The sequence below is a fragment of the Scyliorhinus canicula genome, chromosome 6, assembly GCF_902713615.1.
Source record: "Scyliorhinus canicula chromosome 6, sScyCan1.1, whole genome shotgun sequence".
Classification (NCBI taxonomy): Eukaryota; Metazoa; Chordata; class Chondrichthyes; order Carcharhiniformes; family Scyliorhinidae; genus Scyliorhinus; species Scyliorhinus canicula.
In genome coordinates, this window is record NC_052151.1 from 20443183 (window position 1) to 20461283 (window position 18101).

Sequence of the window (18101 nt, forward strand, 5' to 3'; positions counted from 1 at the left end):
AGGTGGATGTAGCTGTTACAAGGGGGCATAACTGTAAGATTCAGGGCGGGAGATTATGGTGATATGATTTGCATAGCTGTCTGCCATTGGTGCAGAACACTGGCTTACCATTGGCCCTGGTCTGCTGGCCACTAGACAACAGCTCCCCGGTGAGTCATTAGACCAATTTACCAGGCCCTCGCTATCCTGGGGAGGAACTGCTCCTGCCTCGCAGTTTCAGTGACGGAACACATGGAACTGCTGATCAGAGACGCTTACGTGGCTGGTATGCAGTCCCCTGCTATCCGCCAGCGGATACTGGAGAAAGACGACCTCAGCTTAACTGAGGCACGGACTCTCTCCGCCTCCCTGGAGGTTGGCGATCTAAACGCCCGCGCCTATGTCCCCAGCCGCGTGGCACCATCCTGGGCCTCCTGGCACGCTTCCCCACCGCCATCCGCCGCTCCCGACCTCCCTCAGGCCTGCGCCGCGGGACGCCCCGACAAGTCCACGGGCCCCGCTGCTACATTTGTGGGTTCGCGAAACACCCTCGCCCACGCTGCCCCGCCCGCTCCGCCCTCTGTAAGAGCTGCGGGAAGAAGGGCCACTTCTCCACTGTCTGCCAGGCCAAAACGGTCGCTGCGGTTCCGGGCAGCGACCAGGGATCCCCCCCTCCGGGCCCTTGCTGGCCCCTCCTGGACGCCGCGCAACACTCTCCCCCACGCCCCCGGTCCCCTGCGCCCGACCTGCGGCCTCTCTCTCTCCTCTGGGCCCTCCCGGTCCCCTCGTAGACGCCGCACAACTCTCTCCCCCCCCGCCCACGGGCCCCCGCGCCTGGCCTGCGCGTCTCTCTCTCTCCTCTGGGCCCTCCCAGTCCCCTCCTAGACGCCGCACAACTCTCTCCCCCCCGCCCCCGGCCCCCCGCGCCTGGCCTGCGTGCCTCTCTCTCTCCTCTGGGCCCTCCCAGTCCCCTCCTAGACGCTGCACAACTCTCTCCCCACCCGCCCCCGGGCCCCCGCGCCTGGCCTGCGTGCCTCTCTCTCTCCTCCGGAGCCCCTCCAGCGAACCGCGCTACTCTCCGCTCGCCGCCCCGGGCCCCCGCGCCTGGTCTGCGCGCCTCTCTTTCCCTGCTCCCAGCCGCTCCGATCGGCCCGCCGGCACCGCTAACCCCGCCCCCAGCAACCACGAAGGCCCCACGGGCGCCGCCATCTTGGGGCCCCGACTCCACGTGCAGGCCCTGGGCGCCGCCACCTTGGGGCCCCAACTCCACGTGCGGGTCCTGGGCGCCGCCACCTTGGGGCCCCGACTCCACGTGCGGGTCCTGGGTGCCGCAATCTTGGGGCCCCGACTCCACGTGCAGGCCCTGGGCGCCGCCACCTTGGGGCCCCGACTCCACGTGCAGGCCCCACGGGTGCCGCTATCTTGGGGCGCCGACCCCACGTGCGGGTCCTGGGTGCCGCAATCTTGGGATCCCGACTCCACGTGTGGATCCTGGGCACCGCCTTCCGGGACTGGCATGCAAGGTTCTTCCAGCATCTACTCGGACGATGACGACGAATACGGATTTTCTCCATGGCTCGCGGCCATTCAGCTCGACTAGTCATGTCCACGCACGCTCGCCAAAACGACAACGCTCATCTACCTTAACGGCCACGAGACGGGTTGCCTGCTGGACTCCGGGAGCACGGAAAGCTTCGTTCACCCTGCCACGGTAAGACGCTGCGCGCTCCCTGTCCATCCTGTAAAACACAAAATCGGGTTAGCCTCAGGTTCGCACTCCGTCCACATCACCGGCTGCTGCATCGCGGACCTCACGGTCCAAGGGAAGGTTTTTTAAAAATTATAAACTCCTTGTCCTCCCTGACCTTTGCGCACCGGCACTCCTAGGACTGGACTTCCAGTGCAACCTGCAGAGCTTGACCTTCCAATTTGGCGGCCCTATACCCCCCTCACTGTCTGCAGCCTCGCGTCCCTCAAAGTGGACCCCCCCTCCTTGTTTGCTAATCTCACCCCCGATTGCAAACCCATCGCGACACGGAGCAGACGGTACAGCGCCCAGGACCGGTCCTTCATCAGGTCCGAGGTCCAGAGGTTGCTGACGGAAGGGGTCATCGAGGCCAGCAACAGTCCCTGGCGAGCCCAAGTGCTGGTGGTCCGGACTGGGGAGAAAAACCGAATGGTCATCGACTATAGCCAGACCATCAACCGGTTTACGCAATTGGACACGTATCCTCTCCCGCGTATTTCCGCCATGGTAAACGATATCGCAAAATACAAAGTCTTCTCCACTGTGGACCTTAAGTCCGCTTACCACCAGCTCCCCCTCCGCGCGAGTGACCGCAAATACACCGCGTTTGAGGCAGATGGGCGCCTCTACCACTTCCTTAGGGTTCCATTTGGTGTCACAAATGGGGTCTCGGTCTTCCAACGGGAGATGGACCGAATGGTCGACAAGTACGGATTACGGGCTACCTTCCCGTATCTTGATAATGTCACCATCTGCGGCCACGACCAGCAGGACCATGACGCCAACCTCCAGAAATTCCTCCAAACCGCAAAACTCCTTAACCTCACATACAATAAGGATAAGTGCGAATTTAGCACCGACCGTCGAGCCATCCTCGGCTACGTAGTGCGTAAAGGAGTGATAAGCCCCGACCCCGAACGCATGCGCCCCCTGATGGAATTCCCTCTCCCCAATACCCTCAAATCCCTCAAACGCTGCCTGGGTTTCTTCGCTTACTACGCCCAATGGGTTCCCAATTACGCAGACAAGGCCTGTCCCCTCATTCAAACCACGACCTTCCCGCCATCGACAGAGGCCTGCCAGGTCTTTAGCCGCATCAAAGCGGACATCGCAAAGGCCACGATGCACACCATCGATGAGTCCCTCCTCTTCCAGGTCGAGAGCGACGCATCAGAAGTAGCTCTGGCGGCCACCCTGAACCAAGCGGGCAGACCCGTGGCCTTCTTCTCCAGAACTCTCCAGGCTTCCGAACTCCGCCACCCCTCTGTGGAAAAGGAAGCCCAGGCCATAGTCGAAGTGGTGCGACATTGGAGGCACTATTTGGCCGGCATGAGGTTTACCCTCCTCACAGACCAACGGTCAGTAGCCTTCATGTTCGATAATGCACAGAGGGGCAAGATTAAGAACGACAAGATCTTACGGTGGCGGAACGAGTTGTCCACGTACAACTATGAGATCTTGTATCGTCCTGGGAAGCTCAATGAGCCTCCTGATGCCCTGTCCCGCGGTACCTGCGCCAGCGCGCAGATAGACCGCCTCCGCTCCCTCCACGCGGACCTCTGCCATCCAGGGGTGACCTGTCTCTACCACTTCATTAAGGCCCGCAACCTGCCTTTTTCCCTGCCCCGACATGACCACATCGACCGTCATTAAGGCCCTCCTCTCCACCTTATCCCTGTTCGGCTTCCCCGCGTACATACACAGCGATCGGGGGTCCTCCTTTATGAGCGATGATCTGCGTCAATTCCTGCTCAACAGGGGCATTGCCTTTAGCAGGACGACCAGCTATAACCCCCGGGGTAACGGACAGGTCGAGCGGGAGAATGGTACCATCTGGAAGACCATACTACTGGCCCTCCGGTCCAGAGATCTCCCTATTTCCCGATGGCAAGAGGTTATCCCCAATGCCCTACATTCTATCTGCTCACTCCTCTGTACCGCAACAAATCAGACAACTCATGAACGTCTTCTTGTTTTCCCCAGGAAGTCGTCCTCCGGATCCCCTCTCCCGACGTGGCTGGCCACTCCCGGACCCATCTTGCTCCAGAAGCATGTGCGGGTGCAGAAGTCCGACCCGTTGGTGGAACATGTCCAATTACTCCACGCTAACCCGCAGTATGCGTACGTGGAGTACCCCGACGGTCGGCAGGACACGGTCTCCCTCAGGGACCTGGCACCCGCCGGCGTGCGACCTTCCCCCCCTTCACCACAGACCCCCCCCCTGTTTTTTTCCCCCCAGCACCCCACTCAGGTCACCCCTTCCCATCCATGGCGTCTCCACAGCCAGCTCGGGTGACGGAGACTGTTCAAGGACCATCGCTCCCGGACTCAAGGACGTCAGCGGAACCACCACCATCGGCTGAACCGACGTCACCTACTCCACTGCGGCAGTCTGCCAGAACGTCACGGGCCACGAAAAGACTGATCGAATCGATCTAAATTTCAACAGCTCCATGGACTTTGTTGGGACTTTGTGTAATATTGCTAATTGTCTGGGCCAGTGGGAAGCCAAAAATGTAATAAAAGAAAAGGAGAGAAAATTTTTGTTCTCCCGGCTGCTACTCATATCACCAGTTCTCTCCCCCCCTCCCCCCCTCCCACCCCCGGCTCTCGTTGATCCCCCCCCCCCCCCCCCCCCCCTCCCGGCTTCTTTCTCCGCAAGTGGTGAATGTGGTGATATGATTTGCATAGCTGTCTGCCATTGGTGCAGAACACCGGCTTACCATTGGCCCTGGTCGGTCATGTGCCTCTCGACCGATTGGTTGAGACTAGTCATGTGACAGCTCTCCGATTGGTCGAGAGGCTGAGTTAACCACGCCTCCATACTGAGGTATAAATAGTCGGAACACCCGGCGGTCGTCCATTTTATTGTAGTCAACTGCAGGGCTAAGTTCTAGCTTATTAAAGCCTGACTTTTGTATAGCAACTCGTCTCTCGTGCAATTGATGGTTCATCAGAGATATAGGAGGGATATCCGAGGTAGGTTCTTTACCCAGAGGCTGGTTAGGCTGTGGAATGGACTGCCTGCTGTGATAGTGGAGTCAGACACTTTAGGAACTTTCAAGCGGTTATTGGATAGGCACATGGAGCACACCAGAATGACAGGGAGTGGGATAGCTTGATCTTGGTTTCGGACAATGCTCGGCACAACATCGAGGGCCGAAGGGCCTGTTGTGTGCTGTACTGTTCTATGTTCTATGTTCAGTTCAGAGGTTTACTAGACTAATACCAGGCCTTAATATAATATAATTAATATAAGCCAACCTCCTCACTATTTACCACCCCACCTAAATTGTTGCCAGTACACATGTTGTTTCCTCCCTTGCCTCACTCAGCAGCCTTGGGTGCATTTCTCTGGCTCTGGAGATTTATATATTTTTAAACCTGCCAGTCCACTCAGAACCTCCTTTCCGTCTATCTTAATGATTTAAATTTTATCACAGTCCTACTCACTGATTTCTATACCCACATCGTCTCTCTCACGCGTGAACACCAACACAAAGTATTCATTCAGAACCTAATCTACGTCCCCCGGCTCCACACACAAATTACCACCTTGGTGCTTCATGGGTCCCAGTCTTTCCATAGTTATTCTTTCACGCTGAATGCACTTGTAATACAACTGAGAATTTTCCTTTATTTTACCTGTCAGAATTCCTTCATGTCCTCCTTTGATCTCCTCATTTCCTTTCCAAGTTTCCTCATGCACATTCTATAAACCTCCAGGGCTTCTGCTGTTTTGAGCCTCGATATCTGCCATAAGCCTCCCCTTTTCTCTTGTTGTATATTGTCCAATGTTGTATATACCCCAATATCTCGTGTTCACTGGATGTGTTGGTTCCACCCTTTTTATTTATTGGAACAAATTGACTCTGAACTCTCCCTATTTCCTTCTTGAATGTGTCCCGCTGTTCTGTCACCTAAAAGTGTCCACTCCCATCCTCTCTGGCCAACTCATATCTGAGCTTATTAGAATTGGCCTTGCTGCAGTTTAGAATTTGCTTTCCAGCCCATCCTTGTCATTCTCCATAACAAACCTGATTGTAACAGAGTTATGATCGCTGTCTGCAAAATCCTTCCCCAATGACACATCAACCACTTGCCTGGATTTGTTACCGAAACTTAAACCCAGGACCACTCCCATCTTTTGTTGGGCTTCACGCAGTGTTTAAAAAGTTCTCCTGGTCTCATTTTAAGAATTCTGCTCCCTCTAAACTTTTCATTCTATGACCAACCCAATTCATGTTGGGGAAGTCAAAATCCCCACTATCACATCCCAATTACTTTTACACTTCTCTGAGATTTGCCCACATATCTGTTCTTCTGTTCCTCTCGGAATGTTAGGGGCCTACAAAACACTCCCAGCAATGTGATTGAAGATTTGATTTTCAAGTCCTATCCATATGGCTTCATTTGCAATTCCAGGTACAGAGTAGTTCCAGTTACAGGCTGGTTCCAGTGCAGGCCAGTTCCAGGCACAGGCTAGTTCCAGACACAGGCTAGTTTTGGGTACAGGCTAGTTCCAGTACAGACTAGTTTAAGGGACAGGCTGGTTCCAGTTCAGGCTAGTTCCAGACACAGACTAGTTCCAGACACAGGCTAGTTTTGGGTACAGGCTCGTTCCAGTTACAGACGAGTTTCAGGCACAGGCTAGTTTTGGGTACAGGCTAGTTCCAGTACAGACTAGTTTAAGGGACAGGCTGGTTCCAGTTCAGGCTAGTTCCAGACACAGACTAGTTCCAGACACAGGCTAGTTTTGGGTACAGGCTCGTTCCAGTTACAGACGAGTTTCAGGCACAGGCTAGTTTTGGGTACAGGCTTGTTTCAAAGAACACAACTATGCAGCACAGAAACAGGCCCTTCAGCCCTCCAAGGCTGTGCTGATCACGTGTCCTATCTAGACCGCCTGTATCCTCCTTTACCCCATCTGTTCATGTGCCTATCCAGATAAATTTTGAAGGTCGCTAACGTATCTACCTCAACCACCTCACTTGGCAGTTCATTCCATTTTGGGTACAGTCTAGTTTCGGGTACAGCCTAGTTCCAGGTACAGGCTGGTTTAGCACAGTGGGCTAAACAGCTGGCTTTAATGCAGAGTAAGGCAGCAGTGAGGGTTCAATTCCCATGCTGGCCTCCCCGATTAGGCCCCGGAATGTGGCGACCAGGGGCTTTTCACAGTAACTTCATTGAAGCCTATTGTGACAATAAGTTATTATTATTATTAGTTCCGGGTACAGGCTAGTTCCAGGTACAGGCTAGTTCCGGGTACAGGCTAGTTCCGGGTACAGACTATTTCCAGTTACAGGCTAGTTTCAGGTAGAGGCTAGTTCCAGGTACAGGCTAGTTCCAGTTACAGGCTAGTTTCAGGTAGAGGCTAGTTCCAGGTACAGGCTAGTTCCAGGTACAGGCTAGTTCCAGGTACAGGCTAGTTTCAGGTACAGGCTAGTTCCAGGTACAGGCTAGTTTCAGGTACAGGCTAGTTCCAGGTACAGGCTAGTTCCGGGTACAGGCTAGTTCCAGGTACAGGCTAGTTCCGGGTACAGGCTAGTTCCAGCTACAGGCTAGTTCCAGTTACAGGCTAGTTTCAGGTACAGGCTAGTTTCAGGTACAGGCTAGTTCCAGGTACAGGCTCGTTCCGGATACAGGCTAGTTCCGGGTACAGACTAGTTTCAGGTACAGGCTAGTTTCAGGTACAGGGTAGTTTCAGGTACAGGCTAGTTTCAGGTACAGGCTAGTTTCAGGTACATGCTAGTTTCAGGTACAGGCTAGTTTCAGGTACAGGGTAGTTTCAGGTACAGGCTAGTTTCAGGTACAGGCTAGTTTCAGGTAGAGGCTAGTTTCAGGTACAGGCTAGTTTCAGGTAGAGGCTAGTTCCAGGTACAGGCTAGTTCCAGGTACAGGGTAGTTTCAGGTACAGGCTAGTTCCAGGTACAGGCTAGTTCCAGGTACAGGCTAGTTTCAGGTACAGGCTAGTTCCAGGTACAGGCTAGTTTCAGGTACAGGCTAGTTCCGGGTACAGGCTAGTTCCAGGTACAGGCTAGTTCCAGTACAGGCTAGTTCCGGGTACAGGCTAGTTCCGGGTACAGGCTAGTTTCAGGTACAGGCTAGTTCCAGGTACAGGGTAGTTCCAGGTACAGGCTAGTTCCAGGTACAGGCTAGTTTCAGGTACAGGCTAGTTCCAGGTTCAGGCTAGTTCTGGGTACAGGCTAGTTTCAGGTACAGGCTAGTTCCGGGTACAGGCTAGTTCCGGGTACAGGCTAGTTTCAGGTACAGGCTAGTTCCAGGTACAGGGTAGTTCCAGGTACAGGCTAGTTCCAGGTACAGGCTAGTTTCAGGTACAGGCTAGTTCCAGGTTCAGGCTAGTTCTGGGTACAGGCTAGTTTCAGGTACAGGCTAGTTCCAGGTTCAGGCTAGTTCCAGGTACAGGCTAGTTCCAGGTAGAGGCTAGTTCCGGGTACAGGCTAGTTTCAGGTACAGGCTAGTTCCAGGTTCAGGCTAGTTCCGGGTACAGGCTAGTTCCGGGTACAGGCTAGTTCCAGGTACAGGCTAGTTCCAGTTACAGGCTAGTTCCAGGTACAGGCTAGTTCCAGGTACAGGCTAGTTCCAGGTACAGGCTAGTTCCAGGTACAGGCTAGTTCCAGGTACAGGCTAGTTCCAGGTACAGGCTAGTTCCAGGTACAGGCTAGTTCCAGGTACAGGCTAGTTCCGGGTACAGGCTAGTTCCAGGTACAGGCTAGTTCCAGGTACAGGCTAGTTCCAGGTACAGGCTAGTTCCGGGTACAGGCTAGTTCCAGGTACAGGCTAGTTCCGGGTACAGACTAGTTCCGGGTACAGGCTAGTTCCGGGTACAGGCTAGTTCCAGGTACAGGCTAGTTCCGGGTACAGACTAGTTCCGGGTACAGGCTAGTTCCGGGTACAGGCTATGTCCAGCTACAGGCTAGATATGTACCAAAACGACAGAAAGACAGGGAATCAAAGTCAGGGGCTTAGATTTTCCGATCCCCGACGCCAAAATCGCGTTCGGCGACGGGGCGGAGAATCCCTGATGATGACCAAGTACAGGCTAACATATCTGCCTCAACCACCGCAATGCTCCGGGCTGTATCGGCAGCTAGAGCTGGGAGTTCCACGGTGCCTGGCTGCTAGCTCTCCCGGAGCAGCAAATCGGTGGTTGTTTTGCGGTCCAAAGACATGCAGGTTAGGTGGATTGGCCATGATAAATTTCCCTTTGTTGACCAAAAAGGTGAGGAGTGGTTATTGGGTTACAGGGATAGGGTGGAAGTGGGTCGGTGCAGACTCGATGGGCCGAATGGTCACCTTCTGCACTCTATGTTCTATGACAGAATTAGAGGCGGCACTGCTTTTGCAATGCGCCACCCCTGAAAAGTGGTGTACTCTAGGAGTTCGGCGCACGCCGTGTCCACGGCCTCAGGTCATTGCGTGAGGCCCACCCCTCAATGCTCTGTCCCCGACCGGCCGAATTCCCGACGGCGTGGGACACATGTGATCTCACCCGTCGTGAACTCAGCGTGGTGGCTGCGGACTCAGTCCAGCGCCGCCATGGTCTGGGGACCTCCATCATTCGAATGAAAACTGTCCGAGTCTATTCAGCCTCTCCGGTCGCTAACACCCTCCAGACCAGGCAATGTTCTTGTATACCCCATCTGCCCCCTCTCGAAAGCCTCCACATCCTTCTTTTTTTATAATCATCTTTATTGTCACAAGTAGGCTTACATTCACCCTGTTACTGTGTAAAGCCCCTAGTTGACACATTCGGGTATACAGAGGGAGAATTTGGATTGTCCAAATTACATAACATCACATCTTTCGGGACTTGTGGGAGGAAACCGGGGCACCCTGAGGAAACGCGCACAGACATAGAACATAGAACATAGAACAGTACAGCACAGAACAGGCCCTTCGGCCCTCAATGTTGTGCCAAGCCATGATCACCCTACTCAAACCCACGTATCCACCCTATACCCGTAACCCAACAACCCCCCCCTTAACCTTACTTTTATTAGGACACTACGGGCAATTTAGCATGGCCAATCCACCTAACCCGCACATCTTTGGACTGTGGGAGGAAACCGGAGCACCCGGAGGAAACCCACGCACATCGGGGGAGAACGTGCTGACTCCGCGCAGACAGTGACCCAAGCCGGGAATCGAATCAGAGTCCCTGGCGCTGTGAAGCAACAGTGCTAACCACTGTGCTACCATGCCGCTTCCTCCCTCACCCTTCCTTTTCCCCTTTTCTTCCCATGACCCACCACATCTCTAATTCATTTCTATTCCCTCAAACCCACTGCATAATTAGCAAATATTCAACCCCTTCCCCCATGCCTCCCCCCACCTTATTGGACAGCAGGAAGTGTCTGTCCTGACACAAATCCTTACTCATGCAATGAGACTAATATCATTCCCTCAAGGATATTCAATCGTTCCATAAAACATGCTAATTGCGAACATTTCACTGAAAGAATCTCCCAAATTACCCACATTTTGTTAACTCCCCAGTTCCAGATGTTTGTCCCACTCTGCTTCTACTGGGCCTGGAGCCGACACCTGGCTTTATAACAGACTGTCGGGAAGTCTGGAAACTAAGGAATTGAATTAGAGGAATCAGGAAGGTCATCCTGGTGTTTGATCCAGGAGGGATGTCCTGCTGATGAGAGAAACAGACACAAGGTCAGTGTCGGTCCATTCGAGGGATTGACCTCTCACACATGAAGTGCTAGAGGCTGGATTCTACATCAGTCAGATGAAGCTTTCCGCAGCAATGGAGATGTCATCAAAGTACTTCAGAGGGACAGAGCCTTGGCTTCCCCATCAGGCTCAGCATTAACTGGAATGGTGACTGAAGGGAACCAGGAGTTTTCCATTGTTTCTCCATAGAGATCTAGGTGAGGTATAAGAGGAGAAAATGATCTCTACAATTGTACTCTGTGATTCAGCGTTGACCAGTGCTTGTACATTGGTCGGCTCTGGGAGGGAATAGAACATAGAACATAGAACAGTACAGCACAGAACAGGCCCTTCGGCCCTCGATGTTGTGCCGAGCAATGATCACCCTACTCAAACCCACGTATCCACCCTATACCCGTAACCCAACAGCCCCCACCTTAACCTTACTTTTTAGGACACTACAGGCAATTTAGCATGGCCAATCCACCTAACCTAATAATGAAACCCAATAACCTAATAATGTTATGATCAACTAAATTTCAACACATTGAGTATTAAGAACAAATGCTGAGCCACTCCATAAACAAAAGAGGGAATGTTGATCATATGAAAGTGGGAAGAGTTGATCATTCTACCTTGTCCAGGACAGAGCACATTTGAGCGTCATTGTCTGAATTATTACAGATTGACACCTAGCTTCTTTTTTCTTTCCTTCAGGTTCAAATTTCAGCTCATATCTATAATTCACATCTTTCCCACGGTTTAATACTCCTATGCGAGTGGTCTTTGTGCTGTTTGCTTTCTAATTCCAGGCCTCATTGAGTGCAGATCCCCATTTTGTTTAGAATCCAGTTCCTCAAAGCCGTACATTTTATGATCCTGCCCTTCATCATCTCTCCCTTTGAGTGACTATTTGATCCAACAAACCTGCCATGATCTCCATTGCTGGTGAAATCCAGCACTTCCCCATCCGAAAAGAACAGCAATAGGGCGTGGACAAGATGGAAGTTGTGCACATGTCCTACTTCTGTACTGACACTGGTCAGGGCTGGGAATAAGCTGTCAGGAAACACACAACCTCTGTTTAAAGATGAGTTGAATTAAAGAAATTGAAGGTCAAACTTGGAAATTTTCAATATTTGCAAAATTTCAACAGCAACCACAAGGAAATTATGAAGTTGGATGGGAATAGACAGGGGCTGATCACAGGGGTCTATTGGAAACAAAAGGAATGATGTTTTCTGAACCCGAGAGTTTCATAGAGCAGAACACCAGAAACCTGTGGCTAGTGTAGCCACCTGGGGTGGCCACGTCCCGATTACAAAATGGACACTTTGCAAAGAATGCAGGGAAAATGGACAATACTGAGAAAGCAAACAGGTGCAAGGTTTGTCTGTTGATTGGAGCTGTAGCTCCCAGACAAGACTGATACTGCAAAGCCATTACCATACTAATGAGCCATCTCCGGGGACAAAATAATAACATTTAGGTAAACGGTACTAAAGCAGACACCCCGGCGCCAGAGGAGACTAGAACAAAGTAGGCCAACGGCCACCTAGGACCTGCCCAGCAATCAGGGCACCCATCCCTTTATTGGAGGAAATCGATACCGATGATCAAGATACTGTCCAATTAATTGGGACCAAGTTCAAGGCCCGCCCAATAGCGCGTGAAACCCCTTTTGGTTATAAGAAGAAGCCCCCATGAGAGAATCGCTCTCTTGGCCTTGGCTCTCAGCGAGGAGAGACCTGCCTAGCAGCTGCACCAGAACAAGTAAGTCCAAAGTCAACGCACACTCTGAGACAGATGCTCCTAGCTACTATTCTGTACCAGCTCGACACCAGCATCCTCAGAACCGGACAACGGCCATTGTTCCTCTGACTGAGTGGGCGCCCGAAGCTAAGTATAGGCTTTAGTACTGGTGATAGTTTAGTTGGTAGAGTATTGTGCATGAGTATATTTGACTGTGTGTGTAAATAAATAAACATTGATTTCGAACTTACTAACTGGTGTATCGAGTCTTCGATCAGTATTCGGTTTTGAACCTTGTGGCAGTATCGAAAGATACCTGGCGACACTTGAGCAAACTAATTGAGTAATTAGAATTAAGGAAGGCGACCATATTAACACCATAAACAGAGACAATTAAAGAGAGAACATAATGAGCAACACTAGAAAGGGGCAATGGAGCTTGGGGGATCTTGCAATGTACAAACCATCCATTTATTAATAATCTAGAATGAAATGTTAATTTAGTTGTCATCCTCTTGATGACTCCGTTTCCTTCATTCAAAGCAAATGTCCAATCATGTTCTCTCGGACCTAAAAGAACACAGCAGCTGGAAAGTTCTCCCATTGAAGCCTGGGCTCTGGTTTGGTTGGTTACAAAGCCCCTCAGACTGGAGCTGAGATGGACCAAGAGGACGGCACCTTGGGCTGTAACACATTTGCTGAATTTTACCAGCCTGGCATTGGCTAGATTGGTGTCCGGTGGGGCTGTCATTAAAAATTAGGGGATTATGCATTGGACTGGCTCCCTAACCCATTTTCATTGACGTGGAACTCTCACAGAGAGTGGTCTAGGAAGCACCTCTGAAGGCTGTCGGCAGCATTGAGACCCTGCTCAATTGTGAGTGAGGAGGTGGCCTATTATGAGACTTTCGTCCAATAGATGTGCCCACTGCCTTCACTGATGGCTGGTTGGCCCTTGTGTTGTTCCTCGTGTCTTAATAAAGCTTGCAGTCTCAAGTGTGGAGAAGATGCTTTATTGTGGGTTCGTTCAGTTTCCAGAGCTCGACCTAGAACTACCTTCCAGTGCTAACTACCAGCTTTGCTTGCTGTGTGTCCTGCTTACCAGCCCGCCTGCTGTGAAGAGTGTGTCCTCACTTCCTGTCCTGATCTATTTATATGGCTCTCCCGTGCTCCCTCTAGTGGTCGCTCAGTTGTGTTGCATCTGGTTAACTTGTGATCACCACATCCCCCTTTTTCTCTTAACATATTTTCTGAACATCGTTAAAGAAAATTGTATATCCTGTCCCAGTGTATTTATAGCTCTCCCGCTCGTGTTTGCTCTGTTGTTTTTGTATCTGGTCAATCTACGATCACCACATCCCCCTCTTTCTCATTACATAGTTTCTGTACATCATTAAGGAAAATTATACAAAACAGTAACTTATGATATGCGTATCTATACAAGTGATGATGCTATTGCCTTAGTTAACAAAGCCAATGTATTTATATGTCCAAACTTAATAAACACATTTATGAGTCCAAACTTGATGAATTTGTTCAGAGCTTTTTTTTTTTTTTCTTTTTGTTGTTGATGACGTGGTGATATTGATATTGCAAGTCCGCTGTGAATGTTGTTGGTGTTCCTTGTTATCTTAAGTACCCAATGCGTCATCCCGAGGTGTTTGCATGGTCACATCACTGATGTTGACTGGCATGGACTTTTTTTTTGTGCTTGTGGTGTTGATTTATTGTCTCATCCGCCTTGGATGCTGGTGTGCTTGCTTGTTCTGGAGCAGACGTGAGTTTGTGCGATTCGTTGTCATCCCATGACATGTTTGTAGTCTTGTTATCGTTTTGCAGTGTGCTGTGGCATCGTCCATCATGTGCCAAGTAGTGCCATTGTGTACAAGTCGTTGTTTCATTGCTGTTGTTTCTGTCGTTCCTGTTTTTGTTGTTTCCGTTGCCGTACTTGTCGCTGTTTTTGTCGTTTCCGTCTTTGTTGTTGTCGCTATCTTTGCTCCTGACTTTGTTGTGTTTGTTGCCATTCTTGTTGTTTCTGCCTCTGTCGTTGTCGCTATCTTTGTGCCTGACGTTGTTGTTTGTCTTGTTGCGCGTCATGTTGCTTTTATTCTTGCTGTTGTCGTTCTCGTTTCTGCTGTGCTTCTTGCTATTGTTGTTTGTCTTGTCACGCTTCATGTTGCTTTTCTTCTTGCTGTTGTCGTTCTCGTTTCTGCTGTGCTTCTTGCTATTGTTGTTGGTCTTGTCGCGCTTCATGTTGTTTTTGTTCTTGCTGTGTTTCTTTTGACTTTTGTTTTTCTTGTTATACTCTATGAGTGTCCCGAGTGGATAATTTGAGTCATTGAGCATTCCGTCTCGCGAGTGGTGCGAATGATCTGATGTTGCATCGGTGCAGGTGACATCAATCAGTTGTGGAGAATTGGATTCCGCATCTTTGCTTTCTTGGTGCTCGTCTTCTCGCGAGTGGTGCGAATGATCTGATGTTGCATCGGTGCAGGTGACATCAATCAGTTGTGGAGAATTGGATTCCGCATCTTTGCTTTCTTGGTGCTCGTCTTCCGGAGTCAAAGTCTTCTTGATTACATTTGACGCGGTGTCTGTGGACTCTCGGCGCTCCTCTTCTGGAGTCCAAATCTGCATGATTTCAGTTGACGTGGTTTCTCTAGACTCTTGGTGCTCCGCTTCTGGAGTTAAAATCTTCATGATTTCTTTTTGTTTGATGTCTCTGGACTCCAGGTGCTCCTCTTCTGGAGTCAGAATCTGCATGGTTTCTTTCGGCATTGTCTCTGTGGACTCCAGGTGCTCCTCTTCTGGAGTCAAAATCTGCATGTTTTCTTTTGGCGTTGTCTCTCTGGACTGTTGGGTGGCCCGACTCTGTGCTTCTGTACAGACAAGCTGAGAACTGTCAGTCTCACTGTGATCCTGTACGTCAAGTGCGAGCACCTTGTCACTGTTTTCGCTCTGTGCTTCGGTACAGACAAGCTGAGAACTGTCAGTCTCACTGTGATCCTGTACGTAGAGTGCGAGCACCTTGTCACTGTTTTCGCTCTGTGCTTCGGTACAGACAAGCTGAGAACTGTCAGTCTCACTGTGATCCTGTACGTTGAGTGTGATCACCATGTCACTGTCTTCGCATGCAGTGGGCAGAGGTGCATTGTCTTCTTCTTGTTCCTGTGACCGTGTTGGACTTTCATAGTCCGCTCTTTCTTCTTGTTCCTGTGAGCTTGGTAGACTTTCATAGTCTGCTTGCGGTTGCTCAGGTACAGCGGGTTTACCTTCATGGTCTTGTTCATGCTTGGTGTCCGCCCGGGAGTGTTTGCTTGCATCCCTGTTGGCGTCTTTCATCACTCGCACTGTGGAGCCTGTCATCGCTCGCTCCGTGGAGTCTTCCTGTGCTCTCTGTGTGGCGTCGTCTTCGTCTTGGGTATTGCTGTCATCCAATGTATCGACGAGCTGCCATGGCACTATGGTGTTGGATTCATCCACCATGAGTAGAGTCGTGTTGAGCTTTGCAACGGTGTCGCTGATGCTGTGATCAGCATGTCCAAATAACTCCTCCATGTCTGAGTAGTATTCTTTGAAACCCATTTCATCTTCGTTGGCTTCTTCTACCACGAGTTGATTTGTGTTGAACTTTGCGACCGTGTCGCTGATGCTGTGATAAGCATATCCGACTGACTCAGCTGTGTCTGAGTAGTATTCTCCGAAAACCAAATCATCCTGGTTGGATTCTTCTACCACGAGTTGATTCGTGTTGAACTTTGCGACCGTGTCGCTGATGCTGTGATAAGCATATCCGACTGACTCAGCCATGTCTGAGTAGTATTCTTTGAAAACCAAATCATCTTGGTTGGATTCATCTACCACGAGTTGGTTCGTGTTGTGCTTTGCGACCGTGTCGCTGATGCTGTGATAAGCATATCCGACTGACTCAGTCAGGTCTGAGAGGTAATCGTCGAAAAACAAATCATCTTTTGTTGTTTCGGAATTCTTTTTGTTCGCTTCACTGTGTGTGGTGAAGGCAGCTTTTTCCAAGGTTTTGTGCAAGTTGTTTTTCACTGTTGGTTTAAGTTCAGGCGTTTTTCTGTGTTCTGAGGCAAGAAAATGTGGTTTTACCACTTTAAGTGTCTTGGTTTCAATTTTCGGGCATTTCCCTTTTAAGTGGGCGTGGTCAGGATTATCAGACGTCATGACGTCACGCGTTGGCATGACTTGCGCATGCGCAAATCGGCTTTCTTGCCTTGTGCGGTTCGGTGTCCATTGCGCATGCGCGGCTTGCGCATGCGCATGACGGTCCGCGACGAAGACTTTTTTTGACTGCGCATGCGCGGATTGCGCATGCGCATAACGATCGGCGGCGCGATCTTTTGTAAACTGCGCATGCGCGACTTCCGGTTCCGGCGCATGCGCGACTTCCGGTTCCGGCGCATGCGTGACTTCCGGTTCCGGCGCATGCGCAGACGCGATTTGTAGTTCTTTGCTTACCAGAGACTGCAAAATGTGCTCCGACGCCATTTTATCGCGGATTTCAGCGTTTTTTCTTTCTAAAAGTTGTAAGTTACCTTTTCTTTCCGATCTGGACTGGATTTCAGCGTTTTGGCTTTGTGAGAAATTCTTTTTATTTCTTCTTTTTGATCTGTACTTTTCATTCGCGATTTCTTGCTCTTTTCGTGATTTTTTAAGTTTTGCATCACTCAGTCTCTGTGCAGTTTGGACTCTGAGTATGTCTTGCTGTTCAAATTTCTCACAGTACTCTTCAAATTTGTTTAGTAACGTTTGTAAGCTGTTTTTGTCTTCACCTTTTGAGTATTTAAATCCATTATAAACTTTCCTAGCTTCATGTCCTTCGATGAGAATTGCTATTTTAATTTTGTCTGAGGCTGCTGCGGCATCATATGCTATGATACCGAAATCGAACATTTGTTTAAACCTTTCCCAGACACTTCTTACTTTTCCAGTCGTGTCCAGGTGAAGTGGGTATCCAAGGCACATCCTCTCATCAGCAATGTCTTCCCAAGTCGAATGTCCAGCAGGAGATCTCCATGCCATTCTTGGTTGAGATTTCCATGCCATTGTTTTTTGTTTTCTGTATCTGCAGCTGAGTTGTCCTGTCATAAGCGTCTGAAATCACTCCTGGGTACCATGTGTTGTTCCTCGTGTCTTAATAAAGCTCGCAGTCTCAAGTGTGGAGAAGATGCTTTATTGTGGGTTTGTTCAGTTTCCAGAGCTCGACCTAGAACTACCTTCCAGTGCTAACTACCAGCTTTGCTTGCTGTGTGTCCTGCTTACCAGCCCGCCTGCTGTGAAGAGTGTGTCCTCACTTCCTGTCCTGATCTATTTATATGGCTCTCCCGTGCTCCCTCTAGTGGTCGCTCAGTTGTGTTGCATCTGGTTAACTTGTGATCACCACAGCCCTCAGGACCTTCATTTTATTTCAATGTCAGAGGCCCAAAGCCCCTTCGATCCACACTCCCTGGGATCAGAGAACTGAGTTGAGAGGGAACGTCAGCAACACTGAGGATTTTTAAACAGCAAAGCAGGGACAGATGACAGGAATTGGAATCGAATAGGTCAATCCAGAGCAATGCTCTAAATTCAGTCACAATTATGCATGGGAGAAATAATTGCAGAGGGTTTGATGGGCAAGAATTGAAAATAAAACATGAGCTAGTTCTGTACCCAATAATGCTCCTTGCAAGATGGATCGTTGAGAATTCCCTGGGAAGGTGGAGCTTGGATCAAATATTGTCTGGAATTCTCTGGTCGTCGGGATTCACTTTTCCCCCTGGCAGCATACCCCTGCCAGCTGGTTGTGCGGCGACGTGGGGTGGTTTCAATGGGACATCTCATTGACAAGAGGCGGGTCGATAGATTCTTGCACCATCAAAAGGTGCACGATGGAGAAAGACGCGGCTGGGGAACTGCCCATAATGTATAC